The 6,000-nt window shown below is 39.5% G+C and overlaps 1 protein-coding gene across 1 annotated transcript in view; it reads right to left on the bottom strand.

Moving 5' to 3' along the window:
- LOC309549332 (fucolectin-like) overlaps nucleotides 1-6,000 on the bottom strand; it is a 135,692-nt gene that overhangs the window by 111,112 nt on the left and 18,580 nt on the right. The window lies entirely within an intron of this gene.

Below are 6,000 nucleotides of genomic sequence, written 5' to 3'. Positions count from 1 at the left end.
AGACAGAGCAGTGAAGTGCAACCATTATGTAGAGCTGCAAAGCAAGGTGCCAAGCCTACATGTGTGTATACATATATTCTGCCATATAGAGCATATCCACAACTAGTTAAATCAGTGGGAGGGCATTTTTTCTATCCCTCCAATCACAAACAAGCAAGCCCCATAAATAGCAGCCAAGTCCGATGTTCAGCGGACTTCCTGAGGACGCGATAACCGCGAAATGCATTGTGGTCTGTAAACCGGAAACTGAGTTAACCAGCGACGTAATTTACTGCTTTGGTCTGGAACGCACGCCACCACTGCCACACTACGGGGGCTGGGAAGGAAACTGTATCCTATTACAGAGCACCAGAGTGGTCACTTCCATACATCCTAAACATATTGCAGCGCTTCCACCTAGTGCCAGGAGAAGGCACTACACACTGTAAGCAGCCAATTTTATCTTTTATTTTTTCACCATAATAAAAACGGATTTACACTATATTTTGGCTTCCCTATCATATGTTCCCATATACATCTGCTTGAGACCCTATCCTGCGGTCCAGATCCAGATTGGAACATCTACCACCTATCCCTGGATTGGATAAACTCGGTGGAGAATTGATCTATCCTTAAAGGGATCAAAAGCGATCTAGGTCCTTGTTGCCTAAAGCCATCTGTTAAGAAGCAAATATTGCCGAATTTTAGCACAAATTGGAGCACAAAAGCACTTTGAAGATTTTATTTAATCACCATGGACTTTCTTTCACCTATTGCACAAAAATATAAATGAATTACAGATTTTATAGATTTTATTGCTAATTTACATGCGTTTTTATGTCACATAAGGTTTTATAACACAAGTGTCACTAATTGCAATTTTATTATCACTTAAAAGTCACCAATTTTATATAGACACAGAGATATATATTTCACCTTTTTACTAGGTTGTTATTACAAATGGTTCACATTATGGTATTATAGATGATTTTAAAGTCCACCATTTATTTATAGATTTATTGGTAAACGAGGTTTAACTTTATGGACATAATTGATTGGTGTAGACAATCTAATACCCCCTAACACACCTGGAACACCACCACTGATTACCAGCACCTACTTTTTCACTTATCTAATATATATATATATATATAAACAATATTTATATTACGTTGATTTCTTTTACATGCATCGTGTCATAAAAAAATCAATGAAAAAAAACTTGTACATTCCCTTTAACCACTTGCCGACCGCCGCACGACTATCTACGGCGGCGGTCAGCCCCTCACAGGCAAACTAACGTAGGGCTACGTTGCTTGCTTGTGAGGGTCTAGGGAGCGAGCGCGCGCCGCCGGAGGCGCGCTCCCGCGTGGTCACGGACCCCCCCGCGCGTGTGACCAGCGGACCCGATGTCCGCCGGCCACTCGGCGATCGGCGGGGGAGAGGGAGAATGTCAGGCAGCTTTTGTAAACAAGCTGCCTGTCATTCTCCTCGCTGTAAAGACACTGATCACATGGATCTACTATGTAGATCCGTTGATCAGTGTCCTTACAGCTCAAGCCACAGCCAATCACAGTAGAAAGCACGCCCCTAGGGACACACACAGCCCCTCCCTCTCAAATAAAGTTAACCCCTTCACTACCAGTGTATTTTTACAGTAACAGTGCATATGTGTAGCACTGATTACTGTAGAAATGTCACTGGTAACCCCAAAAGTGTCAAAAATGTCAGTCAAGGGTCCGATATGTCCGCCGAAATGTCGCAGTACCGCAAAAAAAAATCGCAGATCGCCGCCATTACGCGTTAAAAAAAAAACAACAAAAATGACAAAAATCTTTCCCTTTGTTAGTAAATGCGATAACTTTTGCGCAAACCAATCAAAATACGCTTTTTGCGATTTTTTTTTTAACAAACATATGTAGCATAAAACAAATTGGCCGAAAATGTTAAAAAATTTAGATTTTTACTTTTTTTGGGGGGGGGGGGGAATTTCATATAAAAAAAAATTGAAAAATATTGTTATTTTTGCAAAATTTACGCTCTTTTTTTGTTTATAGCGCAAAAAGTAAAAAGCGCACAGGTGATCAAATGCCACCAAAAGAAAGCTCTGTTTGTGGGAAAAAAAGGACGTCAAATTCGTTTAGGTACAGCGTCGCACGACCGCGCAATTGTCCGTTAAAGTCACGCAGTGCCGAATCGCAAAATACCCCCTGGTCGTTTAGCAGCCAAATCCTCCGGGGCTTAAGTGGTTAAGGACATACAGTAGGTCATATCAGAGACAGCATCTATGGTTGTGTCCGGAGTCACCAGAAAGTGTAGAAAATAACTGTCACATCTGCAGAATAACGAGAACTTTCTATTTCTACATTTTTTAAGAAAAGTGATGGATTGCAAGTTTGTATTTCAAATTTAAAGCTGTAAAGTAAATTTCATATATAATACTGCATTGATTATTTAATACAACTAGTGTACATTGTGTAAATATATAAAATGTGCTGCATTCACTTGTGCAGATTGAGAACTTGATGAAAATGATATTACTTCTCAGTAAAATGCACAACAAGAGACTTAGCAATCCACCGATTCCTTTAAATAAAATGTATTTAGAATTATATATTTTAAAATTGTTGATTTCCCTTATGCTTTAACCACTTGCCTACTGGGCAGTTTCACCCCCTTCCTTCTACAGGCCAATATCAGCTTTCAGCGCTGCCGCACTTTGAATGACAATTGTGCGGTCATGCTACACTGTACCCATATAACAGTTTTATAATTTTTTCACACAAATAGAGCTTTCTTTTGGTGGTATTTAATCGCCGCTGTTTTTTTTTTTTTATTTGTTGCTAAAAAAACTAATAAATACTGAAAATGTTAAAAATAAAAATTGTTTATAGTTTGTTATAAAATTTTGCAAACAGGTAATTTTTCTCCTTTACTGATGTGCGCTGATGAGGCTGCACTGATGGGCACTGATAGGCTGCACTGATGGGCACTGATGGACACTGATGAGGTGGCACTGATGGGCTTAATGGGCACTGATAGTCTGCACTGATGGGCACTGATAGACTGCACTGGTGGGCACCGATGGACACTGATGAGGCGGCACTGATAGTCTGCACTGATGGGCACTGGTGAGGCTGCAATTATATAGTAGGTATTTAATCACCACTGTTTTTTTTTTTTGCTAAATAAACGAATAATTACTGAAAATTTAGAAAAAAAAAACAACTTTTTCATAGTTTGTTATAAAATTTTGCTGCACTAATGGACACCGATGAGGCTGTACTGATGGGATAGAATGCCTGAAGGTGCTTCTTGGATTTTGGGTCTCTGTATGTGGTCAGGATGTGTAAAAGTCCCACACATGTGGTATCGCCATACTCAGGAGGAGGAGCAGAATGTATTTTGGGGTGTAGTTGCAAGTATGCCTATTCAGTTTGTGAGAAATAACTTTGTAATATGACAATTTTGTGAAAAAAATCTTCATTTTGCAAAGAATTGTGGGAAAAAAATTACAACTTCAAAAAACTCATCATGCCTCTAACTAAATATCTTGGACTTTTTACTTTCCAAAAAGGGGTCATTTTGGGGGTATTTGTACTTTCCTGGCTTGTTAGGGTCTCAAGAAATGTGATAGGCTGGCAGTACTTCAGGTGTGATCAATTTTCAATGATTGGCACCATAGCTTGTAGACTCTATACCCTTCACAAAGACCAAAAAATATATACTTATTTGGGTTATTTTTTACCAAAGATATGTAGCAGTATATCTTTTGGCAAAAATGTATGAAGAAAAATTACAAAATTTGCTAAATTTTAAAACCTTAACAAAAAAAAAAATGCATTTTACAACATGTTCAGTCTTTTTTTTATTTATAGGACAAAAAAACCCAGTAATGATTAAATACCACCAGAAGAAAACTGTATTTGTGTGAAAAAAAGGACAACAATTTCATATGGGTACAATGTTGCATGACTGAGTAATTGTCATTCAAAATGTGAGAGCATTGAAAGCTGAAAATTGGTCTGGTTAGGAAGGGGGTTTAAGTGCCCAGTGGGTAAGTGGTTAAAAAAGCTCTCTGAAAACTTTGATCCTTCTTCAAGTATAATGAAAGATTAGCTGCATCCAAAGAAGGAACCTAGTGTTCCAAAAGCTTGTATCTTTTTAATATTTTTATTTAATATTTTAGTTATTTGATTATTTTTATTTTATATACTTTTGTTGAGAAAAAAAACATTCAGAAATCCCTCTGTATTTCTCTGTGCCCCTGTGGGAAAGTGAATCTTTTGGGAGTGGTTTCATAAAAATCAATCAGCTGTGCACCTGCAGGACACTAATGAGGAAATCTGCTGGGCCTGCATCCCTTTAGACATGTTCCTATTGGGAGTATCTCACCAAAAATTACATTTTTGTTGCAAGGGATGCCAGAAATCTGACTTGTATCTTAGGCAGACTTCTGGGAAAATTGGTGAGCCAATCACACAAGCAGGAAATGATGTTTCAGGGTGTGGTCAGTACACATTCTGTGTACAGAACAGCTCCAGGTAGCCATATTGCATTGCAAATTACAGCGGCTGCAGTTTGAAAAGGAAAGGTAATTTATAACCACTTACGGACTGCCCGCCACGTATTTACGCCGCTACTTTGATGTTAAATACCGGGGTTATGGCAGCAGATAGCGGGCAGTCCACTTTAACCATAAAAGTGGTCCCAGTGGCGGATTCGCTGCAGGATCACTTTTATGGGCGGCGGGAGAGGTGCCCGTCTCCCCTCCCGACGCTTCCCGGTCACTTTCCCCGCTTACCAGAGCCGTCAGTAGCGGGGAAAACTATCCGGTTAAGTGAGGGCAAGCCGGCCCTCACTCGACTCTATGGCCTTGGAGGACCAGAGCGACGTCATACGTCGCTTCCTCCCAACGGACTTAAAGAGCCCATTTTTTTTTTCATGATGATAAAAAATGACTTTTTTTTTTAATTCTTTTTCACTTTTTAGTGTAGATGTAACATCTGAGGTCTTTTTGACCCCAGATCTCACATTAAAGAAACCTGTCATGCCTATTTCTATTACAAGGGGTGTTTACATTCCTTGTAATAGGAATAACAGTGAGCAAATATATATATATATTTTTTTTTTAAAGGGGCAGTGAAAAAATAAAAACATAGAAGGTAAAATAAATAGGAAAAGAAAAAAAAAATTAAAAGCGCCCTGTCCCTCTGAGCTCGCGCACAGAAGCGAACGCATACGCAAGTCGCGCCCACATGTGCAAACGGTGTTCAAACCACACATGTGAGGCATCACCGCAATCGGTAGAGCGAGTGAAATAGTTCTAGCCCTAAACCTCCTCTTTAACACCAAACTGGTAACCTTTAGAAATGTTTAAATTGTCGCCTATGGAGATTTTTAGGTACCAAACTTTGTCGCCATTCCGTGAGGGTATGTAATTTTGAAGCATGACATGTTGGGTATCTATTTACTCGGCATAACATTATCTTTCACATAATTCACACTTAACTTTACTGTTTCCTTATTTCTTAATTCAAAAAATTGCGTTTGACGAAAAATATTGCAATGACCGCCATTTTATTCTCCAGAGTCTTTGCTAAAAATTATATATATATATATATATATATATATATATATACAGGGCTTTTTTTCAGTGGGAACACGGGGGAACGCAGTTCCGGCACCTCCAGCAGTGAATGTATGTATGGCAAGGGGTGCTGGAGGGTCTGTTAATGCTGGCTGCTGGGGGGGCTCTATTGTTCCAGGAGGGGGATATATTTTTGCATGATGGAGGACATTGTTGCTGCTGGGGGGTGGGCTTATGTTGCTGGTGGGGTTTAGTTGTTGCTGGAAGGGATCTACTGTTGAGAGAGGGGTCTGTTCTTGCTGGTTGTTGGGGGATCTATTGTTGCTGGAGAGCATCTATTTTTGTGGCAATCTATTATTGTTTGGGAGATCTATTGTTGGTGGGGGAACTATTGTTGAGGAAGTGGTCTATTGTTGTTGGCTGCTGGAGAG

Source organism: Pelophylax lessonae (assembly GCF_965119305.1).
Source record: "Pelophylax lessonae genome assembly, chromosome: 3".
In the NCBI taxonomy this organism is placed as follows: domain Eukaryota; kingdom Metazoa; phylum Chordata; class Amphibia; order Anura; family Ranidae; genus Pelophylax; species Pelophylax lessonae.
This window is presented reverse-complemented; position numbering and strand designations above follow the sequence as displayed.